An 18,689-nucleotide genomic window follows, 5' to 3' on the forward strand; every position below is an offset into this window, starting at 1 on the left:
AGAGGGTTAGGGGATAAGCAGAGAGCTATGAGTTAAGAGACCAGTGAGGAGCACCACTCTGAAGCTGGAGGAAATCCTAAAGGTGCAGAAGCAGGCTGTCCTCATGTGTCAGAAGATGAGCCGGTACGGAAGAAGACCAGCCAGTATGAACAGAGAGCTTTGGCTGGAACTTGGGGGAAAAAGGAGAGTTTATGACTTTTGGAAGAAGGGGCAGGCAACTCAGGACAGCTATAAGGATGTTGTGAGGTTATGCAGGGAGAAAATTAGAAAGGCCAAAGCCCCACTAGAAATTACTCTGGCCACTCTGGTAAAAGACAATAAGAAAAGTTTCTGTAAATACATTATCAACAAAAGGATGTCTGAGGAGAATCTCCACCATCTGTTGGATGCGGGGGGAAATACAGTAACAAAGGATGAAGAAAAGGCTAAGGTACTTAATGCTTTCTTTGCCTCAGTGTGTAATAGTAAGAACAGTTGTTCTCAGGGTACTCAGCCCCCCGAGCTGGAAGACAGGGACAATGAGCAGAATGAAGCCCTCATAATCCAAGGGGAAATGGTGAGTGACCTGCTACAGCTCTTAGACACCCACAAGTCTATTGGGCAGGATGGGATCCATTGAAGGGTACTGAAGGAGCTCACAGAAGTGCTCACCAAACCACTTTCCATCATGTATCAGCAGTCCTGGCTAACCGGGGAGGTTCTAGTTGACTGGACGTTAGTGAATGTGACACCCATCCACAAGAAGAGCCAGAAGGAGGATCCAGAGAACTACAGGCCTGTCAGTCTGACCTCGGTGCCGGGTAAGGTTATAAAGCACCTTGAGTGCTGTCATGTGGCATATACAGGACAACTAGGTGATCAGGCCCAGTCAGCATGGGTTTATGAAAGGCAGATTCTACTTGGCAAACCTGTTCTCCTTCTATGACAAGGTGACCCACTTGGTGGATGAGGGAAATACTGTGGATGTTTTTACCTGGACTTTAGTAAAGCCTTTGACACTATTTCCCATAGCATTCTCCTGGAGAAACTGGCTGCTCATGGGCATACTCTTCACTGGGTGAAAATGAATAGCATACTCTTCACTGAATGGGCATACTCTTCACTGGGTGAAAAACTGGTTGGACAGGAGGCCCAAAGAGCTGTGGTGAATGGAGTTAAATCCAGTTGTTGGCCAGTCATAAGTGATGTTCCACAGGGCTCTCTATTTGGGCTAGTTCTGTTTAATATCTTTATCAATGATCTGGACAAGGGGATCGAGTACACCCTCAGAAAGTTTGCAGGTGACACCAAGTTGGGCAGGAGTATTGATCTGCTGGAAGGTAGGATGGCTCTACAGAGGGATCTGGACAGGCTGGATCAAAGAGCTATGACTTCTCGGACCCAACATATAACGATAGTTTAATCTGCTCTTAAGCCCCTGTTTCATTGGCTGATCATTCCACATGAGGCTGAGAATTCATTTTTTAGGAATAGCACTGGGACACCTTCAAAACTCTATGCATATTACCTAATTCTTTCTGAGGCATGAATGATAGGAAGCAAATTTGAGTCTGTCCAGTCCATTCTAATTATTGAGAGTTGGTACTATCTGCTTCCATTACAGCATTAAAAACACACACTAAGGACTCTAATAAAACTAAAAATAATAATCCTTTTAATTCCAAATATTCTGTTACTGGAATAGAATGTAATTGCCCAATTATATATTCATCATAAATCTTCTTTTTATTTCTGTAGAACATATTGGTAGCAAGTCCTGAAGTTTTTTATTCTCTTTTTTTTTTCAGTAATGGAACAGGAATTCTTGCTAGCTTTCAGTTAAGCAACAAAAGATTTGCTGTTGTGCTGCTACAGCGGATTTATGTCTTCTTTTTTAACTAAGACAAAACATACAGTCTTTGATCATGGTAAAATGTTCACAATTGCAACTGTTAAATAGCAAACCTGAATCAGGTATATATATCATCGACTAAATTGTTATTTTTTCCAGTTTCTTTTTCCTTTCTGATCCTGACAGCTTCAGAATATTAATTTAGTAGTATCTGTAGAACTGAACATGGATCATTAATTTCATGAAATGCACTCACAGTGGAAATTCACTATATTCACAATATGGGAAATTATAAGAAAGGGTTAAGAAGCCAGAAGAAACTTCATGTGACTTATACTGATACTAAGGTCCAAAGCAAGATCCGTTTTCTGAATATAAAGCCTCTAAATCAGTATTTCCCCAGAGGATTCCTTTAACTGAAGTTCAAATGAGTCTGCCTGGGTGTCCTGTGGGACCTATCAGACCATGCAGACAGACTTGTCATTTATTTTGATTAACAGTCATTTCTATTAATGTTTTTGGAAATAAAATAAACAAAAGTACTATGCCAACTCACACGATGTTTTTGCTAGCTTCATGATATGTGATGTTTTTCTAATAGGTCCAGTTCCTACAGTCATGTGCCTACACCAGACTCCACTTTCATTAAAAATAAATACATTTCTACTCCACATTGTTGCTAGAATGCTTGAAGATATGACTTCTAAAGGTTTAACATCAAAAAGACAACTACCTTAAATACTGCATTTTTTTAAAAAAAAAACAGCCTTATGATGCTGAAGTAATTATTTATTAATGCTTAGGACTGGTAATGCTTCATTATTAAAAACAAACCAAGGTAACCTATGAAATGAGTTTAAGTGAGCAGTGAGAAGCATAGAAAACCGTCTGCAATTAGCTTTGTTACTGAGGCTTTGGCCAATGCAATAGTACTGTAGCTGCCCAGCTTATTCTCCTGCTGATTTGTAACCTCCTTCCTGATTCTAATCTGCCACACTAAGTGCTTACTCTCACATAGATTTGAACCACTCTCTTCTAACCGTTCTTCTTGTTGTTTCTCTTCTTCTTCTTCTTCTTCTTCTTCTTCTTCTTCTTCTTCTTCTTCTTCTTCTAATTATTACTGTTGTTTTTATTATTGGCACTGAATTAAAAAAAAATAATGTACATACTGATTTCAAATACCAATTCACCTAAAAACTTTCATGGTAGAGTTAAAAAAAAAAAATGAATCCTTTTAAAGGAATTTATTGTTGATCCTACATTTATCATTTGGTTCATTGTTTTATTATTTCAGGTATTTTTCTGTAGCATCTTGTACTCTGCTCGAGATGTTTTTTCACTAGGTGATCAACATATATATAGATGAGACTATTTCATATTAAATAAAATAATCACTTGTGATGGAGACTATCTGGGGACAGCTTGTGGATTTAGAGAAAGCAGCATCTCAGTGTTGAGACTGCATAGACCTACTTGACGGAGAAGGTAATTTGAAGCTCAGTCTCTCCTAGCTTGTCCTTCCTATTCTTAAGAAGAAGTTGTGACTAGTATTCAAAGAAAAGTAACTATTATATCCTGGAGTATTTATTTCCTGCCACAAGAGATACTTGCTATTTAAAAGCATCACAGATATTTTTGCTTGCTTGGTTCAGAATGAAGATCATTTGTGTTAATTTCTAATGACCTTCCATATTCCCTACCTATCAGCACAGTTGATGACTAAGCAAATAAGACCACAGTAATTTATTACTCATTTCATCTGCAGGGAGAGTGATTGAAGGTGTAACATACTGAGGTACATTAAGTCCTGTGTGTCATGCATTTGTTGCAGCCCAGCATCTGTGAAACTACACTGACAGCACACGTGATCTCAAATACAACTGTTATTGGTACTCAGTTTCTTACTGTAAAGAGTTGACATACCCAAGACAATTAGTCAATTCTACCACCATTTTTTGTGTTGCTGTTTTCTTAGCTTCTTGATCTGACTAATTGAACAAGTGCAAGATGCCATAGCTTACATTTTTACAACGAAAATGTGAAGTTAAAACTGTAGAAAAACCAAGCTTAGAATGAGCAGGACTTTCTGGATCCCAAAATGTACATTTAATAGAGATTCATTGATTCAGATCAGAAATAGAAAAGTCTAGGCTGACAAATGTTTTTCAAAAGACTAGTATGTAGTCAAGACTGTATCAATATATCAGTGTGTATTTTAACAATCATGTGTTGCAAATTACAATAATTTGTAATTTTAAATCTTCATGAGTTCCATTTCTCCTCACAGATCATTGTTGCATTCCAAAACTGAGAAGACCATCATGCTTCATAAGGAGATATTTCAAACTTGAGTCCAAAGAAATGAGTTAGCCTGTTAAGTGAAGATGGTACAGTAGAAAGTAAAGGTGGTCATTTCACCTACACAGGTAGCTGCATAGAGGAATTACTCCCTCAAAGCTCACATGCTTTCAAAGAGAGAAGAAAAAATTAATGAATGACAAAGAAAAAACTCATACACATGAGCAGAAATTTCTTTTCCCCTTTTTAGTGTTTGTTAAGAGAGTTCAACCAAACTATAAGTAATCAGAGTTCCAGATCCTCAAGTAGGACTTTGTAACATGTAGGAGGAGGATACTCACCTTAACAGTAGAGACAGAATTTCAGAAAATATGGGCTATAATCAAGACTGATATATAGATGGCACAAAACCTCAGACAATAACTGCAGCTTTCAACATTTTAAGCATAGGAGCATAGTGGTATTTGTGATTTTTACAGGACACTTTGTCGAGCAACAGTTGAAGGATAGGATAGAGTAGAACAACTAAATTAGTTCTAAAAAATGTGCAGGCAACTGAATCAAGCCCTGTCTTATATAGAGATGCCAACATTACTAATACATAAACCTGCATCTGAATCAGGCTCTGCATTGATAAAACTGTGGCCAGCATACACAGCGTGATACGGCATAAAGTGTGAAGAAACAGACTCATTTTCTGAGGGTAAAATTTGTGACCAGCATGATATATTGATACTCAAAATAAATACCTAGTTTATTGCTTATGCTAAGTTGTTCTGAAGACTATTGCAATGGGAATAACATATGTCTACTTGTTTAAAACATTTGTTAAGTTTTAAAAAGTGTCATTCATCGCATTCAGCTGTACTCTGTAAAACAAGCAATGAAAGAGTTGTCATGAAAATAGTGGAATTTGCTACTGAGGTTAAAGTCCACCAAAGGACTTGATTTACTACAGAGAGAAAGGGAAAATACAGAAAGATTTATAAGGTAGAAAAAAAAATGGTATAATGAAAAAAATGAGATGCAGAAGATGTTCCTTCTGAATTCAGTTCAGTTCTTCTTGATGACTTTGAAGCTATTCGTGGTGAGACGATGGACAGTTGCTTGTTTTTATTAAAAACATTATGTATATGTGAGAAGTACACAGAAATAAATAATAGGAAACTGATAGATTGATCTGGTAGATTACATTAAATTTGCAGCCTACTGGAACAGATTTCAGAACTGTAGGAATCTTGCCAAGACCATGGCAAGGTTTTCAGGTGAGCGAATATAAATTGATATAGGTTCTGACAGCTGACAGGAACTAACAGCTGCTCTGAAGCCTGACAAATTGGCAATTTCAAAATGTTTTAGTATCAGAGATCTTCTACAGAGATCTTCTAGCAGGCTGAAGTGTCATCTGGAGAACTCAAAATCAGCATCAGGGTCGACAGAATTTGTGTGGAAAGTGTGGGAAATCGTGGAAAATAATTTAGGAAGTAAACCCGTGAGCTATTAACTTCAGGTGCTATTCTCAAAAATTAACAAACTGAAGAGAGGATGTCAATATGAAATGTCAAATGAAAAACGGTCAACCATTACATAGTATAGAAAAAATTATTGAGATTCTTACTGATATATAAACCAAACTGATTTTAAATCTTCTCAGCTAAAAAAAATTGTTCAAAATAGTACTCATCACTTTCTGAAACCCAGCCAAAGAAAAATGGACTATTTATATATTCATCTACATGGGTTGCTGTTGAAGAGAGATAAAAACTATACTGAAGCACTAAAAGATACAAAAATATCAAGGTATGAGCTGTACCAATTGGCTTCGGTTATCTTCTCCATGCCAGCAACTCCAGGGAGTGTTGAATTGGCATTTTCAAGTTTTCTCACTGCAAAGATTCAATATGAAGGAGGTAATCTTGAATTATGCAATGCTATCACAGCTGAAGAATTTTATAAAATTGTAATACTGTCAGTAAAACATAATATAAAACCATAGCCATAAGAATTCCTTTCTAGTCCTACTGCATAAATTACATTCATGTAAGTGTTAATATTAATAATTCTTATTAGCTATCTTTTTATCAAAGAATTATAAGCACTGAACAAACATTACATTAATTCTCCTGTTAATACAGGACATGAATGTTCAACTTCCTTGTTTTCTAGTTTTATCAGTTATGTGATTTCCTTTTTCACTTATTTCTTCTTATTCAGTATGTGACTTCTGAAGCTCTTATCTAGTAAAAATACTATTTTTGCAATATTGTTGTAACATAGACCTAAGATACATTCCAATCCCTTAAATGCTTGTGCCTTATTTCAGCTTCAGCATTATGATAATAGAGCAGTTTCAAAATATATGATTTCTGATACTTGCTCTCAGTTATCACCACTTTCTCATATTAAATGGTACAAATGAATTAATCTAAATTTCCCATATAAGTGCTAGTTACAAAATATTCTTGACACAACATGACCCATTACCAGTGCCCCAAATGTATTTCTTTCTGTCAGTATGAGCCAGCTAAAAATGGTGGGGATGAATTAAACCAGTTACTGAATATTTCTTGATCTAATCTGGATCAGCATTAGTTACAGCTGAAGCTAAACTTGAACTCATCTTAAAAACAAACAAACAAGAACAAAAATATCTTTTTTTTCAACTCTTGTTATAGAAGTTAATAACCTTTTCCTTGAAATACATGCATATGTAATAATTAAGAAAGTATGGCAACTAAACACCATGCATTAGTGACTGAGTGTGTAAATTGCATGTATGTGTACATTGAGAAATTATAAAGTGGATATATACATTGGGAAATTATAAAGTGGATGTATTTCACTGTTGGGTCAGGTGATCTTTTTCAGATTAACTTTGTTTTACTCTGTCTGTTTACTTAGATGGTGATTTTACAGGGTTGAATACACATAACTTTGAACAGCATTGCCCCCAGACTAGTTTTTCAAGAGTAATAAATGGAAGGTATTAGTGTGCTAACAGACAAGATTGTTTAACAATAACTTATTTTATTTCCAGTAAACATTATTTCTGTGATTATACTCATGAGTTTAGACTGCTTATCTTACATATTTCATCTTATACCTACTATCTCTTTGCAATAATGAGGTGCTTACGAAAAAAAAAAGCTTGCTATAAATGTTTGAAACCTGTAGGTATCTCTTACAGTGATGTTATATTGCAATAATTTTTACTTTAAAAAATGTAGACAAAACTAATTACACACATTAACACAGAAATAGTAGCAAAGGAAAATCAAACAGATGCATATGCAGAAACACACATAACTTAATGGCTAGATTGCAGGTAGCATTTTCTATTTTGCAATTTTCCCAGTAAATGCCAAAACCTCGTTAACTGTTTTTATCTTAATATTACCACCTACTTGCATAAAAGAAAAAGTCTGTTTTAAGAAATAAAAATTATTACTTAAAAATGGAATTCACTAACAGGAATTGGAATTGCTGATCAAACTTGATATTACCTTTAAAATATCACATAAGCAATAAGAGATCCCTTCCCATGCTGCTCTGTCAGCATCTACTTTATCATCATTTACAGGGAGAATTGTAAATGTCTCCATTATTTGGATAAATGAGTGTATTTGATGGCTGGCCTTATCCCCTAGATAATGTCACAGAAAGCAGACAGTCTCCCTTCCCCAGTGTAATTGTTACTTGTATGAGCAGACCAAATGTGTGGGAGAACAGAAGTTCAGATTCGAGCAGAACAAACTCCTAAGGAAATAGTTTCCTATTACACAATTGAGCGACAGGCAAAATCCACAGATTTTTTTTTGCATTTTAACCACCCACAAGCAGATTTTGATTTTTGTTGGTGAGTTCACTATTTTAAAACATAAAATGATAGATGTGAATGAATATGTTTCAGGCAACAAGCAGCCAAGCAAGAAGTTAGGAGCAATCTCATACTCACAGTAAGTTGGTCACAAATTTCTGTGGTGTGCAAAGTAATTATAAGCTAAAAGTGAAAGAAAGATCAGTTACACACTTTATTTTCATGTTGGAGATCTCAGTAACCCTACGGCTTCCCATTTGTTAAAGAAAGCTGATTCTTATTGTCTGTGATACAGGACACTGAAATATTGAAAAAGAACTGGCATTTCTTCTAAAACATACTGAGCTCATTCACTCCTTTCCTTTCTATAAACACATCTATACACCCACTGGTTCTGGGAAGTATTCCAGCTACAATGAATTCAAAGTGAGGAATATGCACAGTTGGGTGGCTTGTAAGGTGGTTGGCTAAAGATTTAGCAGAGAGAGCAAGAAAAGGAAACAGAAAAGGGAAGTCAAATGAAGGCAGAAAAAGCAAGGGAGCCCTCAAAAAGGATGGGGGTGATGTTTAAAGGAAGAGATGAGAGTAAACACTTGCTGACAGAAGGGACAAGATGGGTTTGGAGGAAAAAGAAAAGCGAAAAACTGTAAGAAAAGGAACAAAGAGAAAATAAATATGGCACACGATGAATCTAGGTGAAAATTGTTCCTTTGAATCTATTTCTCTCTATTAATGTGTTGGATTTTTGCTTGTTTGGGTTTATTTGTTTGGGGTTTTTTCCCCTTTTGATTACCTCTGTTTTGTTATCTTGTGACTGAGTCTTCCAGGATTATTCATGAGGATGTTATGGACTTCACAACTATGAATCAGAACTACAGCTGCGAGTCCACTTTGAATCATTCTTCCAAGGAGTATAGACACTCTTCTCTATGCATCCTTATGGAAAGTTTTTGACTCTGCAATGTCACACTTTCTCCATCCCTCTTAATTTTTTGAAATCTCCAAAACTGCAGAGTATTTTTTTATAATATGGATATGTATATACGTAATAAACTATTGACAATTTGTCATAAGGACTTGTAAGAGTTCTTAAGATTCTTTTCTAAAATGCCAGTCTAGGCAGCCAGCAAAACTAGGTTGGGTTTCTAGATGTTCAAAAGTGCAGAAAGAACTTTTGACTTCTAGTGATCGGTGATATTGTATCTAGTTCTAATGGCTAGGGTACACATGAAAACACCTTGCTGTCAAAGACTGACCATTCAATCACACTCACAGTCTTGTGAGAACCGTGAACTGAAGTGTCATGTCTGCTGGGTATGAATTTGGGAATGCCTGTTTTACATGAAGAGCAATGCCTGTTTTTCTAACATTTCTGCTAGAAAAAAACCCATTTCATATGATCACCCCATCTCAATAATATTGTGAAAGGAAGATAGAAGTTTACTACTTAGCAGCTGAAGTAAAGCAGAAATGTCCAAGTAGAAGTCATATCTAACCAGAGCTGGTTGTTCCAAGATACACTTCTTTGGTCTATTTATAGGTACGTGTGTGGTTTCAATGTTGTCATGTGCCACACAAGTGATGCTATCATTATGGAAAAGCTGATGCATCTGTTCTGTCAGGTTTTTACTCCATTTACTGCATGTGTCTAACCCATATCATCTGTCTGGTAGGTGGAAGCTTTAGAAATCCCTTAGAAAAACTAAAAGATTTTGTTTGAGCCTTTTCTCAGCTGTTTTTCAGTGCTAGGGATAGAAAAGTTAGCTACTGAGATTATCTGAAGCAATCTGGCATCTGATCCAGTGGAAAAATCATGCTAATTACTGTGTTGCTTTTAAGATTTAGGTAGTGGAAGTAATGGCAGCAGTAGAAAATTAATCTCTACACTGACTGTTTGAGCTTAACCAAATGATGAGAGACAGACACTGATACGTTTCACACCAGCGTAACTCAAGTTTGGGTTAACGTGTGGGTATACATATTATACATAGGATACTTTCAAAGCCAAAAGTCATGCACAAATTTATATGTCTGGAGAAGATGGAATAAATATTGCTGTAAATCCATGCTCAGTCTCAGGTAGAAGCTTTCAGTAAGTTCCTTGATATTGGATGACAGGCAATGTGTCACTGCAGTGTAACAAAAATCTGTTTACATTTCTTAATAAGAACATGAAAACTTTTTAGGAGAAACTTATAAAATACCTTATTGCTAAGAAAATATGGTCATGCAGATAGACATTTTGAAAATGTGCAGAGTTTTCTAGCTAAAGATGGTATCAGTAAATATAAGCAATCCAAAGAGTTCACTGTTAATGTTTCAGCTGGCTTAATTATGCAGTTAGAAATCTGTTCTGAATGTTTTTTTACGATTTTTTGATGGGAAAGAAATCCCCACAAAAAGGTCTCAATGTCGTGGGCAACGGAAATTTTTTTTTTTAAAAGGAAAGGAGAGGAAACTCAAAGCAATCTCTGAAGGGCAGATATTGTCTGTCAGTTGTAGAAGTCTTCAGTCTGAAGCAACATGAACACAAGCATTTCTGCATCCCAGAGCCTCATAGCTAGTCATGCTTTTAAAAACTGGATATGTACATTTCAAATTTTCTTTTTTGTATAAAATACAAGTGCCTTTCCTGTGCAGAACTGGGCTGCAAAAAAAATGTACTATTTATAGTTCCTGCATGGTATTTGTATGTATGTAGTCTGTGACCAATTATTTATTCTTAACTCTCATTCCTAAAATGTGCCAAAATAAAAATCAAAACACTTGCAAAAAAGTGTATTAAAAAATTAAACATTATTCTTCAACTTGATATGTATTGCATCAAAAGCGTATATCTAAGCCGTAGGGCATGTATAGATAGAATAGTCTTATTAACTTTTCACTTCCCCCCATGGAAAATGTGTTTGCCAGTTACTACTTCACTAAACTGGACAAAAATGTAACAGGCCAAAACCAACACCCAAATAGGCGTCTGTTACAAATCATGAACAATGGAAAACTGATGTGCAATCTATCATCACTTCTAAGAGAAATTAAGAACATTATCAATTGAGAAATCTGATAAAAGTGGTTTAGGAAGTTTAACAAACTGTTAAGAACAAATACTGTTACAGGCTCAGGAGCTGGACTACATACTAGTTTTTAATTTCACAAGCTCAGCACTTTATTATTGTTGGCCTTTACTTTTTCCTTTAGCTAGAAATAACAAAATTATTTATAATAGCACAAAGGAATTTGGAAAAACATGCAATAATTTTATACATATCAGGAGACAGACACATACATTATACACACCCTGAATAGCACTTCTCCATCTTTCAACATCTGGGAAATTTTGGCCTATCTACTTATTCAAAACAGAAGTAATTGGAGCTTAATGATATTGGATAAAAGCTTTGGTTAAGTGTGATTATTTGCTTTATGCCACTTCTGAAAGACTTCTTTGTTTCTGCCCTTTCACTAATAACTTCGGGTAGAAAATATCTGGGTAGGTATACAAGTTCTTTTGGCTGAATGACATATAAATATGGGTGACATGATTGTGGTATTAGTCTGTATGCTATTTTAAAAATAAAAGGTGAAGAGACTGTAATTTTATTTGATAAGGAGAAAATTAAAGATGTGAGAGATTAAACTAGAAGGTAGAGGTGTGTACCTTCAGTGTAAGTCTGTTTTACAGCAAAAGTCAAAATGAGTTCAGGTATTCTTGTAAGTTTGAAAGAACAGCTATGCTCTTTTTATCATTGGTATCTATGACTAAGGTACCTTTCCTTTCTAAAGTTCTAAATTTCAGCTAACCTGTGTATGTGTGTGTACAGGTGTATTTTTACACAAAAACATTTATCACACCTGTCTTGTACCTCCTTTGCTCCAGGAACATATCACATTCAGAGCTTCCCTTTAGTGTCCCACCTCTCTCCTTACGTCTGAGCAGTGTGTTTGGTGACAGGGCTCTGGTGCAATTATGCATATCATTTAAGGATCTACCTACAGTGATTACAATGGTCTTGACTTTAGGGTAGCCTGTACCACTCTTAACTCCTAGTTAGACTTAACTCCTAACTTCCTAAGGAAGAATTAATCAAAAAGTCAGGCATCATTTTTACCGTTCCTGCAGCTATAGTGGAATTTGATCTGAGACAAATATCCAGAATAATGTTTTAGCATGATCATAGAGTATGTTAATTTAAATGGATTTAAATGGATTCTGTCCTATTCTATCCCTACCTACCTACCAGAACATGGCCCAGCTGGCACATGTTTTCTATAATTATTAAATATAAGTGAAAATTATCCGCAAAAGGCTATTTGACCTTACTAAAAAGTTTCATCTCATTCTGTATGCATTCAGTAGGATATAATTTTCTTAGAAATGTAATAAAGTAATTTGATTTCATTGTGATTATTCTTTAAATGAGACATAGATTTATTGAAAAACTTGGGGTATGGAGTATAGCCTACTTGTTTAGCTGCTTTTTTTTTCTATAATATGTAAAAACTGAACAAAAATTTGAACTCGTATATGATGAAAATCTCTTAGAGAAAGACAAGGAAAGGAAAGACTGTAAGCCTCTCAAACCTTCTAAAGTAATGTGACAGAGAACTGTAACTTCCAATAATTTAACAAGGTTATGCGTAATGTCAGGAAACAGACTGTCAGGACCAGGTCTGAGAGCAGGATGAACACGATTTTTGCATCTTTATGTAAGGATAACTATAAAAGCAAAATGTGAATTTGGCTGCTGAAATCTGACTGAATAACCAGTGCTTCCATTTTATCCCAGTAAACCTGAACATTTGATCAGGAAGAGGTATGTAAAAGATGGGTAGATGTGGTGCTTAATGACATGGTTTAGTGATGGTTTATGTCAGTGTTAGGTTGATGGTTGGACTCGATGACCTGAAAGGTCCCTTCCAACCTCGGGACAGTTCTATGATTCTATGATTCTACTAAGAAGCAGAACAGATCAGAAAGACTTCAGGTAATACCAGCTTGCCTGCTGTAAAGCACTCAATAGCCACCAACGTTTTCAATACTTCTTGCTAAGTTGTGTAATGAATAAAATATCAGTTAGTGCTTTAGTTATGTGAATGCCACACAGGCTCAAAACGCATTAAATTTTAAAAATCTCTTTTAACCACTCATGTACAAAAAGTGTCTGAGTACTTCAATGGAAAGCAAATATACAACATACAGTTTATAGATCACTGTCAGGCATTTTTACTCATATAAAAATGCTCTACTGGTGAAAGTAAAATTAGAGTTAAATACTCAGGAGTTTAACTAGAATACCTTTCTCAATTTGAACTTGGCAACCGAAATTAATTGATAAATGGAATATTCTGCCATAGACAAATTTATCTTAACATTAATCTTCTGTGGAAAAGATAAAGAAGGTGTGAAAGACAAGAAGGAAGGGAATAATTATTGTATAGAAAAGACAGATAAAATGCATTCCCGCATTCAAATAAATTCTTTTCTTCATCTTTGTAAAAGAATTATATTACTCTCTGTGAATGGTAGATTTGTACTTTTCTGTGTAAAAGCAAAAAATAAGTCTAAATCTGTAGGATGTTAATTTCTAGGAATGGTGAGGTGCTGTTGAATAAACGTATTGGTAACAGTTCATTAGAATAGCAGCAACTAATTTGTTTTCTTTCCAGTCATTTTATTAGTTACTGTCATAAAGAATAAATTTCTAAATCAATACAATTAGTCATTTTTATCCTATTATACTAGGAATTACCTACACTGTGAAATATTGTCTAGGTTTTTGTAAAAACATTCTACATTTGTCGTGGCTATCAGATGCTCTCATAATTGATACGAAATCCTCTGTTCTGCATTCCCATTTGTAAAATATTGAAATTTCTAACCATAATTGTTTTACTAGTTATTTTCTGCAGAGTCATAGGAAGTGAATTAAAATGTTTTAATGAACATAATTTAAATACTATTTTGAGTGTTTGAAATTCAATATTTTTTTTCCTCTCTCCTCTTGTATATCTACCTTTTGTCAGTGGTAATGCTGAAAAAATGAAAATAAGAAAAAAAGGCACTAAAGTAAATTAATGATTTTGACTTGCAGGTAGCAAGACTTCCATAGGTTATATGTAGCTACCCACAGGCACAGAAAACATTCAATTTTCCAATGCAAGGTGTTTTTCAGTATAGTGTCATTCTATTGATTTGGTCCTTCCATGGCCATCTTTATGACAATGCATATAAAATAACCAGATGTGCACAGTGTAATGCTGATAGAATTCTCTCACATGATAATTCCTCATCCTCAGGTGATCTCTTCCTCATTCTAGTAATCTAACAACTGTGGAAAGTTGCTTGTTTATGATTTTCAATGATTCTTAATGAAATTACATTAACCACTAATGAAAGGTGCCTAAAATGAATAAATTGGGTTTTTTTTCTTTGTTTGTTTTTTGTTTTTTTTTTCAGAGAGCAGATTATCCTTGTTGTGCAATGTTGCAGAATGCAATGCAATAATTCTTCTGAGAATGAATCATATAATTTAGACAGAAAAACTTTCTGTAATGTAACCTTCATAAATCAGACTACCCACATTTTTTTCTCCCCTGATATTGCTCAAGGCATTTTACACTTAAAATTAAATTGGAAAGGCAAAGCTACATAGTAGCTACTGTGAGGACAGTCAAAGTGAATTCATGAGGGAGAGGAAAAGTAACTGAGAACAAGGACCCTCATGAGAATAGTGAGGAGAAATGAAAAATATTGAAAGAAGGTTTTGGGAGGGGAGTAACGGTAATTACGGATAGACAGTGGGAGCAAACAGGGAAGTTGACTGTTCTGTTCAGTGGTCTCCATGATGAGATCACTTCATTAGTGATTTGTTACCAATGACAACTCCAACTCTGTCCAGATTAAGAAAATCGTCTCAGCATATGCTCTACCAAGCTATCATATTAAAATATTCTTGCTATGATTATCTAGTGAACAGAAAAAAAAAAAAAAAGAGTTTGACATAACAAGCTGGAGATACTTATCTACAGAGGCATAAGTCATGCAGTAGGGTATCAGACATCCTGACTTTCGTCTTTCTTGCTTTTGCAGTTTTCATTCAAGCAAGATAATCTGAACCCATACCTATTTTAAAGTCACGAATCCATTTTGAATGTATCAATATAACCAATTTTATATTCTGTCTGCAATTACTATATCCTGCGGAATTTGTAATTTTTAGGTAACAGTTATTCACTTTGTTAACAGTGTAGGATTGAAAGCTTAGAATTGACCGTAGTTATGTAAGTTTTCTAACACTTGATGACATGTCATATACAATGAGACCTTGATTTATGATGTCCTTCCGTCATAGTATCTGTATGGGGAATGTTACACCCAAGCAAGCTACACCAAATGAAATTTTCTGTGTAGAAATGTTTCATTTTTCTAAAGAAATTTTTAAAAACATACTTGGAAGACTCTGAAAATTCAGAGACAGACCAAAGGGTTGACATGAGGGTCTGAAAATATTGCCTAGATATTTTAAATACATTTTTGTATTTCAGCCCTTGGGAGTTCCAGGCTTTGGAGAAAGTAATGGGGAAAGAGAAAGACTTCCCTTGGGTTGAGGAGGATCAAGGTTGAGGAGGATCTAATTACATCAATTAGATATTCACAAGTCCATGGGCCCCAATGGGATGCACCCGAAAGTGCTGAAGGAGCTGGTGGAAGTCATTGCTGGGCCGCTCTCCATCATCTTTGAAAGGTCCTGGAGAACAGATGAGGTGCCTGAGGACTGGAGGAAAGCCAATGTCACTCCAGTCTTCAAAAAAGGCAAGAAGGAGGAGCCGGGGAACTACAGGCTGGTCAGCCTCACCTCCATCCCTGGGAAAGATGATGGAACAGCTCGTTCTGCGTGTCATCTCAAGGCATGTGGAGGAAAAGAAAGCTCTCAGAAGTACTCAACATGGATTCACCAAGGGGAAATCATGTCTGGCTAATCTGTTAGCCTTCTATGATGGCATGAACAGATGGATAGATGAGGGGAGGGACTTCAGCAAGGCGTTTGATGCGATCTCCCACAGCATCCTCATAGGGAAACTTAGAAAGAGTGGGCTTGATGAATGGACAGTAAGGTGGATAGATAACTGGTTGAAAGACAGAGCTCAGAGGGTAGTGATTAGGGGCACAGAGTCTAGTTGGAGGTCAGTGACAAGTGGTGTTCTCCAGGGGTCAGTACTGAGTCCATACCTCTTCAATATAGGACCTGGATGAGGGGATAGAGTGAACCCTCAGCAAGTTGGCCAAAGATACAAAGCTTGGGGGGGGTGGCTGACACACCGGAAGGCTGTGCCGCCATACAGAGAGACCTGGACAGGTTGGAGATCTGGGTAAAGGGGAACCTTATGAAATTCAACAAGGGCAAGTGTAGGGTGCTGCACCTGGGGAGGAAAAACCCCATGCATCAGTACAGGTTGGGGGCTGACCTGCTGGAGAGCAGCTCAGCTGAAAGAGACCTGGGAGTCCTGGTGGACAACAGGATGACCATGAGCCAGCAATGTGCCCTTGTGGCCAAAAAGGCCAATGGCATCCTGGGGTGCATCAAGAAGAGTGTGGCCAGCAGGTCGAGGGAGGTCATCCTCCTCCTCTACTCTGCCTTGGTGAGGCCGCACCTGGAGTGCTGTGTCCAGTTCTGGGCTCCCCGGCTCAAGAAGGACAGGGAACTGCTGGAGAGGGTGCAGCAGAGAGCTACCAAGATGATTAGGGGACTGGAACACCTCTCTGATGAAGAAAGGCTGAGGGATTTGGGTCTCTTCAGTCTGGAAGAAAGACAGCTGAGGGGGGATCTTATCAATGTTTATAAATACTCAAAGGGTGTTTGTCAGGAGGATGGGGTCTGGCTCTTCTCAGTAGTGCCCGGGGACAGGACAAGAGGTAACGGGCACAAAGTTGAGCATAGGAAGTTCCACCTAAACATGAGGAGGAACTTCTCTACTTTGAGGGTGGCAGAGCACTGGAACAGGCTGCCCGGAGAGGTGGTGGAGTTTCTGTGGCTGGAGACATTCCAAACCCGCCTGGATGCGTTCCTGTGCAACCTGCTCTAGGTGACCCTGCTCTGGCAGGGGGGTTGGACTAGATGATCTCCAGAGGTCCCTTCCAACCCTATGTTTCTATGATTCTATGACTTATTTACAGTAATGGAAAGGCAGACTGATAGGTGAAGAATTCAGAGTAATGCAGTTCTTTTTCATGTCACTTTTCTTCTGCTTTGTTCTAGCTTTTGCTGATGTAGCTACGACAGTAATAATACTTCTGTTCATAATGCACCTGTGGGTTCGTTGCAGGCAATACAGTCTTGAGTCATGGAATTTTACTTATTTTGAATTACTTCCGTAAATATTTAATTAGTGATTCAGGTATAGAGAAAAGAAGATATAAGCAGTTAAACAAAAACATAAGGAAACACCTTTATTCCCTGTTCCCCAGGCTCAACTTCATTGTCTGGCCCAGCATGGGTTAACCATAGGGTGTAGGCCTCAGAGTTGTCCTTGCACAGCTGTGGGTGATCTTTGTTCCTCTTCTGGCCTGGGGCACCTCCTTCCAAGAGTGTGTCTCCATCTGTTTTCACAGCAATGTCCCCTTCCATATGTCTCCTCTTCCTTTTCCCATTTCTCCTCTTGTATTTCCTCATGTGTGCCCCGACCCTCATGGCTGTTGCTCTTTCTTAAACATCTGTGAGCTGATGCACCAGGAGGGTTCACATTGGGCTGAAGTTTTGGTGGTCAATGGCCTGCTTATACCTGTGTCAGACTGGGCTGGGACCATCTGGGCCCAGGACAGGGAATTTCCTGGCCTCCTCCACACAGGTCAGTCCTGAAGTGCCCTGCTCCATAAACCCCTGCCATTTATGCCCAAACCAAGGATTTGTCATTCCCTCCTTCTCCCACCCCCACCCTTTTTTATTTCTCCAGTCCTGTGGGCAACAGGACTCTCCTTAGTGCAAAGAGTGAATTTACTGTCCAGTTATCACAAGATGTCATAAGAAAGGGGAAGAAGAGAAGAGTGAAGGAACACTCTTTTAACCATTAAGTTAATCAGGGAAAAAAAAATGCGTCCTGTAAGACACAATAGGTTAATAGATAGATAGGCAGGCAATCTCTCTTTCAAAATAAAAACAAATATGCCACAAATCTAGGGAGATGTGGAAAAAGAAACAATATGGTTAATTGAAAAATTAAAAGGAAACAGTCCTGAATTACCCATAGTTATAGAACAACAGCTCATACTAAACAGAGATGAGTGACTGTTGTTAAGGGAACATGCTGGCAAATATACGTGTACAATCATTTTCTTTCTTTTGCTTTAGGGTTGCTGTCTTATAAAATCAATAAAAAAAGAACAAACAAAAATTTGCTTTTTAAGCTACATAAAAAGGTGTCTAGAGCTCAAGGGTAGAACACTTCCCTTTGTAGTTATAAATCTAAACAAAACAATGTAACAAAATTTTTATAGCATCATTCAGCTGAGTTTCTTGGGTTTTTTTCCTTTAATATGGAAAAGGCTTTTGTAAAAACTACGGTTCCCTTTGGGTAGGATAGAATCTGTAAAATATTTTGGGTCTTTTTCCTTTTCTGTAGAAGGCACATACAGAAATATATTTCATGTGGGTGTATGGAGATTTACACAAAGTGCTCTCATTAACACTAATGGAAACATAAATAGCTGTGTGCCAACTCTCACTTAACATATTTCAAACCAGTGCA

Source organism: Chroicocephalus ridibundus, chromosome 1, assembly GCF_963924245.1.
Source record: "Chroicocephalus ridibundus chromosome 1, bChrRid1.1, whole genome shotgun sequence".
In the NCBI taxonomy this organism is placed as follows: domain Eukaryota; kingdom Metazoa; phylum Chordata; class Aves; order Charadriiformes; family Laridae; genus Chroicocephalus; species Chroicocephalus ridibundus.